A 17246-nucleotide genomic window follows, 5' to 3' on the forward strand; every position below is an offset into this window, starting at 1 on the left:
TACCTTTCTAAGCTGGTCTCTCTGTCACTCTGGTGGTGGATGACCTTCCTGAAACACATATACTGAAGAAGTAAAGCATATCTACAGTGGCTGTATCTGTGACTGGACTATACCTGGAGCACAAATTCTCCTATTACTATAGCCCAAGATAGGCCTGGTAGTTCAGACCTGAAATCTCAGCAACTCAAGAGGCTGAAGCAGGAGACTCAAAAGTTCAAGCTCTTCTCAGAATAAAAAGTAAAGTTGGCCTAGAAATCTAGTGGAATGTCAGCATGCTTGCCTGCCCAATGAATTCCAGCACCAAAATAAAAATTTAAACAAAATAAAACAAAAAAACCCTCCCAAAATAAGGTCCATATTTTAGGTAGGTCTATTACCCTTGGAAGATTCAGGTGGAGATCATTCTGAATGCCTGGTTTTTGCATGACTCACTACAAAGCCAGATGTACTCAGCCCAACAGTTGAGCTCTTTGAATTAGAGACTTTATTTTCAAAGTCCACTAAAATAAGTAAGACTCACTCTGTTGACCCTGTACCCATCCTGATGTGATTGTTAAAAATGGAATTCTTTCATCTATAATATTATCTATCTTCCCTGATCATAGGAATATCAAGCTTTTTCCTCTTAGGCTCATGGATGGGGGGATGAGGAGGGAGACAAGGAACATAGCTCCCGCCTGGTCACGAGTCCTTACAAGATAAAATATCTTGGTCATATGATCAAAGGTAACTAGCTTCTTCTTGCCATTCCAACTGATAAAAACCAGAGCTGCTGGGTCTCATGTCTAATCCTATCCACTATGTATTAAAATTCACTAAAGCATGCTAAGCCTCATTTTCTTGAAAGCCTATCAGGTTTCAGTTTCATCAAAGTCAAGTGTATTTAATTAACACAATCCAATTCATTCCGTAAGTGGTCAAGTTCTCCGAAAGGTACTCGAAAGAACTGGTGTTTTTATAAGAATTACACAGACTACACAATAGACAGAAATAAGCGTGCTTTGCACATGCCTCTTTTGCATACAATTGTATAAATTACCTTTGTTATGAAACATTAATCCTCTTTGCAAAGTGGAGTACCTCCCTTCTCAGATTCAGCCACCTAAGGAGTGCCTTGGGAGCCAAACTCGAGCCATCTCATAGTGACAGAATGAGGAAGGAGTCCGGTCCCCTGAAAAGGACTGTCTACTTGGTAATGTCAAAACTTGATCCTTCTGGCCTCTTCTGGGGCATTTTAGCCACTCTCTGCTATTCTGGAATACAAAAAGCTTACAGACACAAGGTGATACAGAAAGCCCAGACAATTACTATCAAACTAACACACAAACCGTGGTCACCAGGAGTCTCGTAAGGAGTTGTGTAAAGATCTCTGGACTGCAAGCTCCATGTAATGAGTTATAGAATTTCAAAGCTATATCTACATCCCAATGACCAGAACCTGTATGTCTTTTATCTTATCTTATATATTAGAAGGTTGAGTCTTACCTTATTTAGAAAAAGAATCTTTGTAATGCAATTAGAGTACAAATCTTATGATGGGGATACTGTCCTGCTTTATCCACACAGCTCCTAAAGTTAATGACAGCTTTCCTTCCAAGAGGAAACAGGAGGATGACACACAGAGGAGACAGAGTCAGAAGAGAAGTCAGTGGGAAAGTGAATGGTGACACTATAGGCCTGAGGCTGCAAGCCAAGCATTGAGAGTCTGAAAAAGGCAGGCACAGGTTATCTAGAGCTGCCCCAGGACTGCAGCCCTTGATTAGTCTTCTGGCCTCTAGAATTTTGAGACAGAACTTACTATTACTTTAAACTACTAAGACTGTGATAACTTATCATAGGTTGGAAAATGGTTAAAGGGAAAATGTGGTACACCCACCACGTACTTCCCAAGATTCTTCTGTCCCAATCAGCCAGTAGCTGTTCTTTCTGGCACCACAGAAGTAGTCTTGGGCCACTTGTTCTGTGGCCATATGTGGCTGTGATAAAATACCCTGATTCTAGGTTAGCATCCATCATTGTTTGGGAATCAAGGCAGGAACTTCAAACAGTTGGTCTCATCACATCCACAGTCAAGAGCAGAAAGAAATGAATGCATGTGTGCCCACTTGTACTCAGACGGATTTCTCCATTCTTATACATTTCCTGTCTCATGAATGGTACCACCCATTGTGGGCTGGGTCTTTTAACATCAATTAACTTAATTAAAACAACAACCCACACACACACATATATGCTCACAGCCCAATACACTGTAGACAATGGCTTTGTTGAAAGAAGTGGGTTACCAGGGGCAGGCTTTGGGGTGTCAGAAACTCAAGCTAGGCCTAGTGGCTTGGCAACTTCCAGCTGCCTTCACATCCAGATGTAGAACTCTCAGCTCCTTCTTTAGGACCATGTCTGCCTGTGTGCCATCCTGTTTCATGCCGTGATGATAGTAGACTAAACCTCTGAAATTGTAAGCCAGCCCCAATTTTTTCCTCTTTAAGAGTTGCCATAGTCATGGTGTCACTTCACAGCAATAAAAACCCTAAACCAGCCATTCTGAGGTTTTTCTATATGCAGAAATGCGTGTTATCATTATTCATTTTAGCCTAATTGAAAAGCTACAATAGACAGGAAGTTAATGGGTAGGTTTTCCTATTCCAACAGGCACTAGGACCAAAAAGAATGAAGCAGCTTCAAATAAGAGTTTAGCTAAGGGCTACCGAATGAAATTCAGTTGTTGTGGTGTTTGTCTAGCACACATGACCCTAAACTCAGTCTCTGGCATCACATAAGCCAGGTGTCTTGATGAGCACCTGTAATCTTACCCCATGGGAAATAGAGACAGGAGGATCTTCTGATCGTCCACAGTTCAGCTACATAGCAAATTTAAGATGCTCTCTCTCTCTCTCTCTCTCTCTCTCTCTCTCTCTCTCTCTCTCTCTTTCTCTCTCTCTCGTATGTGTGTGTGTAATGAGAGTTATCCTACATAAGAAATAACACTCCTCCCAGAAGACATAGGTTGACAAATGAAATTCCCAGTGCCAGATAGAGTATCTCCCCTCAAGTTGTTGGTCAAGGGTGCCCACAGAGACCTCCAAAATAATACTAGCTACTGTAATTTTTCTTGGTTGTCAGCCAGACCACCTATTGCTGAAGACATCCCATAATTTGGTCACAGGACATGAAGAAATCAAGTTGATGTTGAGCTGGAAGCTTCCTCCCACCTGGCTAGCTTTCATGGTTCTAGAAGGTGCCGTGTAGGCTGCTCTGGGTATGTGCACCATCAACGTTCTCACTCAGTTATAAACCCTGTGAAATGCTATAATGCCTAGTGTGCTAAGATACACCCATGTGTTCAGTACTGATGTGAATATTATGGATGTAGCCGACTGCTTTCTAGTTGGATTTAAGGCTCTTTCCACAGGAGTAAACATGCCTGGCTCTATGTAAATCTTGTCAGTAATCAATGGTTGTGGAGCCCACAAGCCACAGATAAACTTAGTACTCTTATTCTGTTGAATGGACATAGTACCAAACTGTCCTCTAAATCTCACTCTCTTTACGTGTAGACTAGTGCATCCCTCAGACCCTATCAGAGAAATTTCTTTGTGCAGTGGACAGTGGTTAACCCTGGTTAAACTGCAGAGAGTACATGTCAGTGGAGTGTTCATCCACAAACGGGGTATCTGTAGCATCTCTCCTACCCATGAATAACCCAGAAACCATTCCAAAAGAAAGGGCAGAAAGATTATAAGAACAAGAAATCCAGAGTGATGGATTACTGCCCTCATGAATTCATAGAAGCTCTGGTGCCCGCACAAGACCTGCGCAAAATCATCAGTCAACATTTTAGTGGGGAGGAGGAAGGGCTCGTGAGCTCCCACAGACAACTGAGGAGCTACCGACAGACAGTTGATGTCTTTCAGGGGAAGGAGAAACAATTAAAAAAAAAGAATGGTCCAACACCCGGGGATATATGGGCATCACGAATTAGAACTAGTGGGTTATTGAAACCAAATTAGAACTGGTAGGTTATGGGGCACAAGGTTGGGAAGGAGTAGGGAGGTTGGGAGTAGATCTGGGAGGAACTAGACAGGAGAGTTGATGGTAAATAAAGATATACACTTTATAATGCTCTTAAAGAGTTAATAAAAATATACTTTAAAAAGAAAGAAAGGGAAACAGGTAGAAGAGAGAGAGAGAGAGAGAGAGAGCGAGAGAGAGAGAGAGAGAGAGAGAGAAAGCCAGCTTGACTAGCCAAGCCATCCGCCTCCCAGAATACCAACCTAGAGGGACCCTTAAAACACAAGAAGAATAAATTGAAACTACAGGGTCATTTAACTCAAGAGTTTCACACTAAACTCCTAACATAAATGCCAAAATGTAAATTTATTCTGTTCTCACCAGAGTAGACAAAATCATCAAGTAGGAATAAAGCAAGCTGCTTCCTTCTACCCGTCTCTGTGGAGATTGTTCTCCGATGCACACCGGCAAATGCAGCGGGTGGGGGCAGCCCTTCCTTACTAAGCCTTTTATCTCAGCCCTCGCTTTTTGGAATTTCAAAAGGTTTTTTTTTTTTCTACTTTTCTGATCGTCCCTTTCTTGTGGCCGTCCATTCCTTGTTCAGTAGCACTATTATCTTGAATTTCCCTGAGATATGAATACACGTTTTTGAGGTTCGGTTAGTTTGTTTGCTTCTTTTCCTGTAACCTTCTTACTCATTGAATTATCTTCATTTTCTCCCCTCTATTTTCCTATTTGCTTATCTTGCTGTTTCTTGTCTTGCACATCTTCTCAAGGGTTTCTAATAATTAAGTACGTGTTCCAGAGATGTCCGGGATATTATCTTATACCCGTCAATGAGTCCTTTTTTAAGGTCATCTGATTTCTCCTGAGGGGGTGGAAGGAGTCCATCTCTGTGTCTCTGAATCTGGAAAACCTCATCATGGGATGTGAGATTCACATCCCATGTCCTGGGTTAGCCCATTTCTGGCTTGGGTTTTGGCTTTTTGTTCTAGTTTCCATAGTTGCTGTGATAAAATACTTTATGAGCCAGGTGGGGAGGTGTCTTAGTTACTGTTCTATAGCTGTGACAAAAGGCCGTGACCAAGGCAGCTCGTAAAAGAAAGCATTTATTGGGGGGCATGTTTACAACTGCAGAGGGGGAGTGTCCATGATCACAGACAGTGGGTGTGTGTGTGGTAGGCAGCCATGTTGCCAGAGCAGTAGCCAAGAGCTCGCATCTATCCATAAGTTGCAGGTAGAGAAGGAGACTCGGCCTGGCATGGGTTTAAACCTCAAAGCCCACCCCAGTGGCACGCCTCCTCCAACAAGGCCACACCCACCTCATCACGGCCACACCCACTCCTAAACTTTCCCAAAGAGTTCCACTAACTGAGGACCAAATATTCAAATACATGAGACTTACAAGGGCCATTCTCATTCAAACCCACCACAGGAGGAGAGAGTTTATTTGGGTTATACTTCTGGGTCTCAGTTTGACATTGACAGGAAGTCAAGCAGGATCTAAAACAGAAATTATGGAGGGGTGTGGCTTGCTGGTTCACTCGCTTGCAGGAGCACACTTAGCACTCAGCTAGCCTTATTCTGTGCCCCAGGCCACCTGCCCAGGGACTGGTGTCTCTTATCGTTGGCAGGCCTCTTTCACCAATTAGCAATGAAGACTAGGGTTTCTGTTACTGCGGCACACTACAATGACCAAAAGCAAATTAGGGAGTAAAGGGTTTATTTCACTTTACAGGTTATGAGTCTACTACTGAGGGAAGCCAGAACAGGAACTTGGAACAGGAACCTGAAGTCAGGAACTGATATAAGCCATGGAGGAATGCCACAAGGAATTACTGGCTTGCTCCTCATGACTTGGACACCCTGCTTTCTTACAACACATAGGACGGGCAGTTCAGTGGTGGCTCCGCCCACAGTAAGCTGGGCCCTCCCACATCAATCATCAATCAAGAAAATGCATCACAGCCTTGCTCACCCTTGCTCACTCAGACTCCCTTCCTCAGGTGGCTCCAGGCTGTGGCAAGTTAAAGGTAAAGATAACTAAGGCACCTGCTTTCTTTCTCTTGGAAATGAGTCTCAAAGCAACAAGGACGGTGAGTCTGTGATCATCCGGCTCCCAAAAGCCCAGGAGAAGTAAATCACTAGACACTGATCAAGGGGTCCATTGAACTCTCAGCACAGGTAAACATCAGATAACTTTAGGCCCAGCTGCCGTCTGACTGTGACTCCATTAGACACACCCAAGTTCCCTAGCTGCTGGTGCTATCTGGGAGACTGTGAAAGCTTTCCGAGATCTGGTCTTACCAAGGGAGGTGGGTCACTAGGATGTGCCTTTGAAGGGCACCTTGTGCTCCTAATTCTGGTCTCTCTCTGCTGCCTGGTTTGTTGAGACTTGTGGCCCCGTGCTACATGCTCTGTTGCTATGAATTCTACCATGTATTCCCCACCATGATGGACTGAAACATTCTGGCCCCCATATAAACCTTTCCTCTCTAAGTTGTTTCTGTTGGATAGTTTGGTCATGGGGAGACAGAAGCAACCAATTACAAGGCAACCCAGAGAACTATGAGCAATAAACATTAAGTTGTTATTTGAAGCCACTGCATCTTGGAATAACTGGTTAAGCAAAAAGAAATAGAACGCAAAGAAACAAAACAAAGCAAAACCAACCAACCAAACAAGAACGTTTCCTATTTCAAATGTTACAGTTAGAAGAATCCCGGGTGGACAGGTGAGAATGGTAGTCTTTATTCTAAGGAAAATAAGCAAGGAGCCATTGAACACGTTGATTATGGTAGAGGCTTTAGATACCACAGTGTGAAACATTTTGCTGTACAGCTCCCACACACCATACCCTCCCCTCAGTATTTGTTAGGAAAAGAATTCTCTGGGCTTATTTGTGTGGTGGTTTGAGTATGCCTAGCCCAGGGAACGCTACTATTTTGGGAGGTGTGGCTTTGTTGGAGTAGGTGTGACACTGTGGGCGTGGGCTCAACGTAGCTGACTGGAAGCAAGTCTTCTCCTGTCTGCCTTCAGATGAAGATGTAGAACTCAGCTCTTCTGCACCATGGCTGCCTGGATGCTGCCATGCTCCCACCTTGATGATAATAGACTGAACCTCTGAACCTAGAAGCCAGCCCCAATTAAATGTGTGGTTATAGGAGTTGACTTGGTCATGGTATCTGTTCACAACAGTAAAACCCTAACTAAGACAAGTTTGTTTGTCTTAAATCTAAGTGTATGTTATAATCTCTGTAGGTAGGTTGAAAACAAAGGAAAGATAGGACAGGGTGTAGGAGCTTAAAGAAGAGTTTATTTGGGCTAACAGATCAAGGGTATCATGGTGGACAAATCAAGATTCTACAACCTTGAAACAGCTGGTCACCTGGTTAGTGTACAGGCAATTCCATTGGCCTGTATTCAGGGACCTAGTAGCTGCTTATGTCATGACCTGATGACGCAGCCAGGTGCAAGAGGTATGTGAGGCAGATAAAAGGACTCCAGCTCTTTCTCTCTCAGCTCACCCCTCCCTCTCCTCCCTCTCTCTTTGCCCTCATGGCTCTGCTCCCTGTCTGTCTACCTGTCCACTTGCCTGCCTCTACCTCTTCTCCAGGTCTTCATTCTTCTTCCTTTCCCCAATAAACCCCTTTTACTCCAGACCTGTTGCATGGTGTAACTTCTCTGGGGAACACCTTGGCTTGACCATCAAAGATACCTCCAGGGCCACATTATACTTCGCAGCACACATTGTATCCACCACCAGGAAGCAGAGTAATGAACAAGTGTGTTTGGCTTACCTCTTCTTTTCCTACAGTTGTAGCATCCAAACCTGAGGGATAGTGCTGCCTATCTTTAGGGCGGTCTTCCCACCTCAGTAAACCTAATGAAATTCAACCCTCACCAGCCTGCCAGAGGCTGTCCTAATCTACGTAATCTCTCATGGACATGCCTGGAGGTTGGTCTTCTAGATGGTTTCAGATTCTCCTCTTATTAGTGGACCCCTTCAAGTGTGTGTGTGTGTGTGTGTGTGTGTGTGTGTAAAATTGGCTAGTCATCATTTTATTCTTTCAAGATCATTTAACATTTGGTTTTAGATCATTTTCAACTTACATAAAAACAAATGTATTCACTCCACATTCTGGAACCATGTTTTATTTAAATTTATAACACTTTAATATGTCTCCTAAGAAGTTTTTTTTTGGCTTGAATATTTGAAAACAAATGTTTAAAGCTAAGAAACAAAAAATACAGAAAATTGTGATTTTTGTACTCAACTGCCAGAGTTGTGTAAGAGCTTCACTCTTGACCCAACTGTATCAACACTGTCCTCATAGTCTGCAGAACCAGGAGACACAAACATCAGAGAAGGAGCGCGTGGAAAACTCCAATGAAATAAACTTCAAAAAAATTAGGGGGAAGAGATTTATTGCTGCTCTCACTGCTGGTGCCCACGTAAAGAAGAGAAATCCACCCATGTGTGATGATCAAGACTCTAACAAGAGTCCACGGAACGCTTGGCTTTCCTCGGCAGATAACCCATGCTCCCTGCATCCCCACATTTGGGTACCCACTGTATCTTAGGCTTCCCTCTCACCGATGTACCCAGAGCTCAGCAGGAGTCTGCATAAAGAAAGCTACCTTGATACACTTTGTCTGGTCTCTCTAGCCTTCCTCTGAAGTCTGGGTGGAGGCCTCCATGATCCAGCAACTCATGACTTCTGTCAGGTTTCAGAACTAGCAATTTCATCCTTGACAAAAGATATCAAGGTTTACCATCAGCTCGAGCAATGGCCCAGCAAAACATGGACTGTGTCCTTGGTAACCTTTGAGGGGCTAAATGGTTGGATGCAAGGAGACATCTCCCTAGGTGGCCCTGTGTCCACGTCATTGCTGAAAACAAATGGTATTCACTTCTGCCCCTTCTTTTTATGCAATAAAAATAATTTTAAACTCACATATAACATCAAGTAGTCAGCCCTGAAATTACACACACACACACACACACACACACACACACATACACACACACTCTCACATACACACAAGTAACACTAAGTGGACTGAGAAAGTTATATTTATGTATTTATGTAGGTGTGTGTGTGTGCGTGTGTGCGTGTGTGTGAGAGTGTGTTGTGTGTATGTTATAATATTAATAAATACTAAAGATCAAGAGGCCATGATTTCAAGAGGGAGTAGGAGTGAGGGCCCATGGGAGGGATTAGATGGAGAAAAGGGAAGAGGGGAAAATGATATAACTTAAAAATATATTCAGATTGAACATAATTCTACAGCCTAAAAGACAAAGGAAATAAAATTTTATATCATATATTTAAAATGTCTCTCTCACACACAGGCAAAAGGATGAAAATGACACGTGTGATCAAGAAAGGAAACAGTCAATAGGAGCAGGTGTGTCGATGGCCTCGAGGACAGCCTTCTAAACTGCTGGGACAAAAGTCCCAGTGTAAAGGATAAATAGATGATGAAGAGGCCAATGGAATAACAGATGTCTTTAACCCCAGTGTTTGAGAAACAGGAGTAGAGGCATGTGTATTTTCAAGTTCAAGGCCAACCTAGTCTACGTAGTTAGCTCCTGGGCTACATAAAATCAGAAAAAGATATTCAAGATGGGTGTCTTATTTAGGGTTTTACCGCTGTAAACAGATACCATGACCAAGTCAAGTCTTATAAAAGACAACATTTAATTGGCGCTGGCTTACAGGTTCAGAGGTTCAGTCCATTATCATCAAGGTGGGAACATGGCAGCATCTAGGCAGGCATGGTGCAGGCAGAGCTGAGAGTTCTACATCTTCATCTGAAGGCTGCTAGTGGAAGATAACTTCCAGGCAGCTAGGATGGGGATCTTAAGCCCATGCCCATGGTGACACACCTACTCTAACAGGGCCACACCTCCTAATAGTGCCACTCCCTGGGCCAAGCATATACAAACCATCACAATGGGTGAAGCAGTACTCTAATATGTATAGATGGACTGTGATAAGAATAGTATGCAGATGAAGTTTTAAATATCAGAATAAATGCATTGATTGGCTTCCATAAGTTAATATTAACCAAAAGATATCACTTAACTCTTAGAGGCCTGGCAGTGCAAACTAGTGCTTTGGGGCACTCAAAGTTAATGATATAAAGATAAATACTAGAACACACAAAACCAAACTTTCTGAACCCCAAAATGATTATCAGAAAATATAAACAAACCCTCCCTCCCATTCCATGCCTCAGTTGCCAACACCTACAGGGTTCCCTGGGAACCTACCAGTCACCTACCAGGGAAGCAGATAGAAGCTTCAGAACTTCACTCTGCCTCCTCTCCTCCAAATCCAATACCCCAGGCTCAACCCCAGATCTGTAGAAAACCACCTGCTGTGGCCTTCTTTTCATCTCTACCTAACTCTCCACCACAGCTTCAAACTCCTGCAGGCACTCCCTGGGAATGTGGTGGCCACACCAGCCAGAGAGCAGGGAAGCAGGTAGGCTATCCTCAGATCTTCGCTCTTCCTCCTCTCCTCCAAATCCAACTTCCTAGTCTCATTCACAGCTCTGTACCAGACTAAGAGCTGTCACCTGGTCTGCCTCTCTATTCCTATTCTCAGGGAACTAAACAGATCTTGGTGGCACATCCTGGTTTTGTCTCTTCTGTGAATCCCCTCAGCTCCCTCACCCAGCTCATCTTTATCCCTAAGTGTCATGCCCCTGCCTCAAACCAAAAAAATATTCCAATCAGTACCCCCACTGGACACACTTGGAAGGGTCTCAGAAATTCCTGTCAGGCAAACCACAGCTACTATACTCTCCTAAGAAGCAGAAACCAAATAATAAACACCTGTCCAACAAGACCAGATATCGGAATCTACAATTACGTTCATCCCGAACTCAGATGCCTAGATACCATCGTAAAAATTCAATAACAGCCAAGATGGTATGTCTCCACTAAAACCCAGCTAGCCTACTAAAGTATACCCTGAGAAATTTGATATAGCTGAAACACAAGACAGGGGATTCAAAATAGCCTTTATGAGTATGATAGAGAGGTCCTTAAAGAGTAAATAATAAATCCATTAAAGAAATCTATGATCTCACAAACAAACAGTGCAAGGAAATGAAGAAACAGTTCAAGACTTTCCAAGTGGAAGTAGACTCAATAAGGAAAACCCAAACCAAGGGTAAAGTGGAAATGAGGAATTTAGAAACTCAAGAGGCAAGCCTCACCTACAGATTACAAGAAAACAGAAGAGAAAATCTGAGTCATTAAAACAAGGTAGAAGAAATGGATACCTCAGTAAAAGAAACATTAAATCTAAAAACAAAATAACAAACAAAACAAGACTAAACGAAACAAAAAAAAAAATCAGGTACAAAACATCCAGAAAATCTGGAACACTATGACAAGACCAAGTCTACAAATTATAGGAATAGAAGGAGAAGAAATCCAGGCCAAAGGCACAGAAAATATTTTCAACAAGAGCATAGAAAAAACTCCCCTACCTAAGGAAAGGAAATGCCTATCAAGAAACAAGATGCATACAGAGCAACAAATAGACTGGACTATAAAAGAAATTCCCTACATCACATAATAATCAAAACACTGAGCACACAGAACAAAGAAATAACATTAAAAGCTTCAAGGGAAAAAGACCAAATGCTATCTAAAAGTAGACATAGTAGAATAACACCTGACTTTTCAATGAAGACTCTAGAAGCCAGAGGGGCCTGCCAAGTGTTCTATAGACCCTAAGAGAACAGAGATGCCAGCCCAGACTACTTGATAAGCAAGCTACAATCTGCATAACTACAGGGATAGACAGAGAGCAAGGGGCTGGAGGTGGAGATGAGTGGTGGAAATTAGTTAAGAATAGTTAAGAAGAGGAAATAGAATAAGTAATTATAGGTGGACGAAGGGTCTGGGATGGAAAGATCAAACAGTGAGGGGGAAGAGAGAGGGGATGGGGAGAATATGGGGGTGGGACAGCTAAAACTAAGGGGCTATGTGGAAACCTAACACAGTAGAAACTCCCTATAATATATACATATGTGAAGTCCATCTAAATGAAATCACCAAAACACAGAGGATATAGAACCCCAAGTGGACATCTCTTGTTACCAAAAGAAGCTTCCCTGCTCTAGGAATGGGTTGCATCTAATTGAGTTCTTGGATGAAGAAGTTCCATGGGAATCCCCAGACACAGCCTATTGGTAAAGCTATTGGTGGCTCTCCACAAACTGATGGCAGGGCTCTGTAGCTGAAGAGAAGACCTACACAACTCATTGAACACAAAGAAGTTGAGTTGGTATCTACCGAGAGCCTTCACCCCTACAGAATAGTAGTACTGTGGTACTGGAAGGTACTCTTAACATCTTAACACCACCAATACAGAAAATTAAACACAAACCCGGGTACAAACCCTTCAATCTAGAAAAGTGGTCTGCCCACAAGATATGCTGGTCCAATATTGACATAAGTTTGTGGTAGTAACCAAGCACTATCCGATTTGTGTTAAGTCCCATTCAGAGATGGAACCCATACTGCTTGGGTGGCTGAGAACCTAAGACTAGATAGCCCCAGGACCTAGGGTAAAACCCAATACTATTGTTCTACTTAAGGAATGTAACAATAAAATGACTTCTAATGACATTCTGCTATACATATAAATCTGTGTCTTGTTCAGCAATCATCAGAGAGGCTTCTTCCTGAAGTTGATGGGAATAAATACAGACATCCATGGTCAGACAAAACGAGAGATTTTGGACCACTCACCCCTAAAAAGAATGTCTCTATCAAATCCCTCTCCTCAGGACTCAGAGAGCTCTGCAGAAAAGAAACGAAATAAAGTAAAAGAGCCTCAGAAGATGGAAGACACCAAGGAACCAAGGCCTAGCACAACAGGGCTAGCGCATACATAAACTCATAGAGATTGTGGCAGTGTGCACAGGGCCTGCCCAGATCTGCAGTAGATAGAGTCCTAGAGCTAAAAGAAGTGGACACGTTTCCTAACTCAGAAACTATCTCCAATTGATAGCTATTTGCAAATGAAAAATGAGTTTTTTTTCAAGGGGATTTCATTGGGGGAACAAACCACTCTTAAGAATAGACTTCATGTCCGGCAGTAGATAGCCATTCCAAGATCAGCTCAACAGCATCTTTGGAAATTCTTTGTCTCATGTTAAGTCAGAGATTTTTGTTTGTTTGTTTGTTTTTACCTTACAGGTCCTTTGCATATATGTTATGGCTTCTGATTTAATTCCTGTGTGTGAGAACGTGTGTGTCTCTACATCAATATGTTTCTTTGACTTTCATCTTGTTTGGTTGTTTTGTCATATTCTGATTTGTTTATTTTATTTATCTCATTTTATTATTGTACTTTAGATTGCTGTTTGTTTTCTAATGAGAGTCTGAACAGTGTGGCTCTGGATGGGAGGGGACGTGGGGAAGACCTGGGAGGAGTAGGGGGAGGGAAAATTAGAATCAGGATATACTCTATGGAAAAATCTATTTTCAATAAAATGAAAAAGAGAATGTGAAGAGATCCTGAGCAGCAAGCAGCTGTTGACATATACACTTCAGAGTGGCTAACTGAAAATTAAGAAGACAAAGTGTGAGGGAGAGACAACTATTAGGTGAAACGCTGAACAATGACAGCAGGTTTGTGACCACCCTCCATCGGGTGAATGTACTCAGCTGTCCAAACTTGGCATTTATGAAGACTTTATTACATGATCAATTATTAACAGTCTCTAGGTTTACTCTACTCCATAGATGTGGGGTGGCAGGTAGGCCTGAGTTCTAAGATTCTGATCATGGCTATGGCTTCCTTGTTAACAGTCCCATCCTGAAGCTATTCTGGAGCCACTAAAAACCTCCTCCTCAGAACAAAAGGTGTTTCTACTATTCAAGAAACTTCTGCAGACTAAGAACTCTAACAGAGACACTATCAGTCGGGAAATCACAAGTCTTTGGGGACTTCTGCAGTAGGAACTGGGGACAGATACAAAATATGCACTTTCTTATTGTTTTAATTTGGATGTGAAATGCTCCCCCGCACCCCACAGGCTCCTGTAATGAATGCTTAGTACCTAGCTGGTGGCATTATTCTGGAAAGCTTTATGAGGAAGGGTATAGGAGATGCCCAAGACCCTGCCCATTATTACTGTCTGGTCATCCAAGAGGCAAATAATGTCCCCTGCCACATTTCCCCCCACAAAGATTATTTGTCCAAGTGCCTGGAGCTAAGTGACCACGGTGCAGTCCCTCTGGTACATGAGCAAAATAAATATGCCTCTTCAAGTTGTTCTCTTGGGTCTTGTGGTCACAGCTGTACAAAAGTAACTAACGGATTGTCCCAAACACAAACATAAAGGATCAAATGTATTCACAAGACACAACATCATACAGTCTCAAGGGCCTGACTTGGCAGTCAGCGCCCAGGCATAATTTCTGTCAAAGGAGAAAACACCACACACTATAAATATCCTTTTATTTATGTGAAAAACAGGTAAAACTAACTTTTAATAGTAGCAGTAAAATTAGAGACATTGGGTAGCTTGATGCAAGTTGTGGTTACCAGGTTTATCTATATTTGTTCTTAAAAATATGTCTATTTTATGTATGTATGTATGTATGTATGTATGTATGTATATATATATATGTGTGTGTGTGTGTGTGTGTGTGTATACATACATACATATAAAATACTTCAATACATACTGAATATATTACTTTAATATATATATACAATATATACATGTATATACAATACGTACACAAACACACATATGAAGTCTCATATATATATATATATATATATATATATATATATATATATATATCTTCAGTTAAAGGTTTTTAAAATTAGGAATGAAATTTCCAACATAAAAAGGAAAAAAAAAAGGACAATACATTAGTAAGAAGAATTAAGAAAGAATGAAAAATGATAAAACCAGACATTATTGAGATGTAAAATAGAAAGAGTCGGAAGTAATAAATAAATGAAACCACTGCTGTGTAGGAAAGAAATCAATATAATAGAAAAACCACTTCCTAATCGAATCAATGAAGCAGAGGAAGAGAGTAGACTGGGCTGCCCCAGGAGTCTGTCTCCTCATTCAGATGGTACTGATGGAATCCACCTGTTTTAACTGTTTTGGAATTGTCAGGCCAAGGTTCGTAACTGACATGAGAGAGTTGGCTGTTAAATTGAGTTAATTTCAGCCACTCTTAGTGCTTAGTACCAAAGGAGCTGTCTATGTTCCACTTACATAACCACGTCAAGAAGCCAGACGTATCCCTAGAGAAGTCAGTGCAGAGCTTGTAGGTATCATGGTGGGCCACAACACTGGGAACTTGCACGTTCACTGCTGAGGGCTGCTTCTGAATACAGAAGTGCAAAGTGGCCGTGTCCTTCCCTGCCTGTGTTTGAAGGTATTTCTAGACTGATTAATGGGATAGTGGCCCTTTCTTCATTCTTTCCTTTTTTTATTCCTGGGAGACACACAGTAGGGTTAAAAATAACTGCACATACAAGGGAAATTGGCCATTGTTAGCTAAGAGTGTAAGTCTGTGACAGAGCATGTGCTTCCCCAAGTTCAGTCCTGATTACACACATAGACACACACAGTAATGATTCTGTTTGCCCAGGGAAAAATAAGGTTCCACAAATACCTGACATGACTGTAACTTTACATCTTTAGCTTATCTGTGGTGCAGAGAGAAATTACAACAATCAAAACTATGACATAAGAGAACGTTTAAAACCTGAGAACACTGTGGGAGAGGAGGAATCTCATTTTCAGTATTACCACATGTTTAGCTTCAAGTATCCAGGGCTCAAAAACAAACAAACAAAAAATCCCAAAGCATGGAACACACAGGATATATGGCCCGATGAAAGGAAGACATGAATTATTGGAAATTGTCCCCTAACACTGTAGATGCATTAGACAAAGACTTCGACATAATTGCTTCAAATATGTTCAAAGAGTAGCTGGAAAATATGGAAAAATTCAAGATAACAGCATACAAACAAAATGGAACAGCAGGAGCTAAACTTAAGCTACCTGAGCACTGAGAGATGACGAGGCAGAATTCCTTTAAAATTTGAAAGTAACAAAAATCTCTCTAGCGATGACTCAGAATCCAGCTAAACTAAAGGAATTTTTTACACAAGAAATTTCTACATAGCTATAACAAAAAGAAAAATTAGTAAACAAACAACAAACTAGAAAAAATGCAGAACATCTCACACATAAAGGGACAACCCATGTACATAAAAGAGATCTTTAGTTGTGAAGAAAAACAGGGAAATCTCTATGTTTTAAAGGTGGAAAATGGAGCTGGAAAGTATAAACAAAGTCAACAGGAAAATTTATACAAATGTCTTTTAAATGAGAAAATGCCTAATTTTACTCATAATAAGAGAAATGCAAAATAAAGCTAAATTAAGACACCCATTCTCACTATAAGACTGCCAGGAATTCAAAAGCTTAACAACGCTCTGTTAGAGCGGCATTCTCACATGTTGGTTGTAAGAGTGCAAAGTAATACAACCCAACAGAGGGGCTCAGTAACAGGGAAAAAAATAACACACAGCACCCTGGATGCTACAAAATACTATCCGAGGATTCCATCCTAAGGTTTGCCTCCAGGATAAAAATGAATTCTGGATCTTCAGTCTGACACATGGATACCATGGGTCTCGGGTCTCACTCACTCTCACAGGAAAAAAGTGGAAAAACAAACCTCAGAACCAACCCACCTCGGGCCCATCAAAGAATCAACATCAGAGCAATCCCAACACAATCCTAAACTGGAGAGGACCCACAGATGAAAAGGATCACAGTCTATTGGGGGCAGAAGCCATGGCACCAGCGAATGAGTAATGGGCAACTGGAAGGAAAATTCAGGTGACGACCAATTATGTGTCGTTTGTCAGAGGATCCAACTTCCGCTGAACTTCTTGTATTTGAGAGTCCCTCAAACAAGGTATGAAGCCTCCCGCCCTTTATCTTGCATTCCTCTCTTGTACCTCAAAAACCACAGCCATGTAGTGGTGACATGTGCAGGGATCTGAACTGGTACCCCTATATTTCATTTCCTTCTCTTATTGAGCCTGGGTCCCGGGGTGAGAGGGCTGGGTGTAGTCATTCCAAGATCTTCTCTGTAGAGGATGCATAACACACACACACACACACACACACACACACACACACACACACACACA

This window comes from Grammomys surdaster, unplaced genomic scaffold (assembly GCF_004785775.1).
Source record: "Grammomys surdaster isolate TR1022 unplaced genomic scaffold, NIH_TR_1.0 1164, whole genome shotgun sequence".
Lineage (NCBI taxonomy): Eukaryota > Metazoa > Chordata > Mammalia > Rodentia > Muridae > Grammomys > Grammomys surdaster.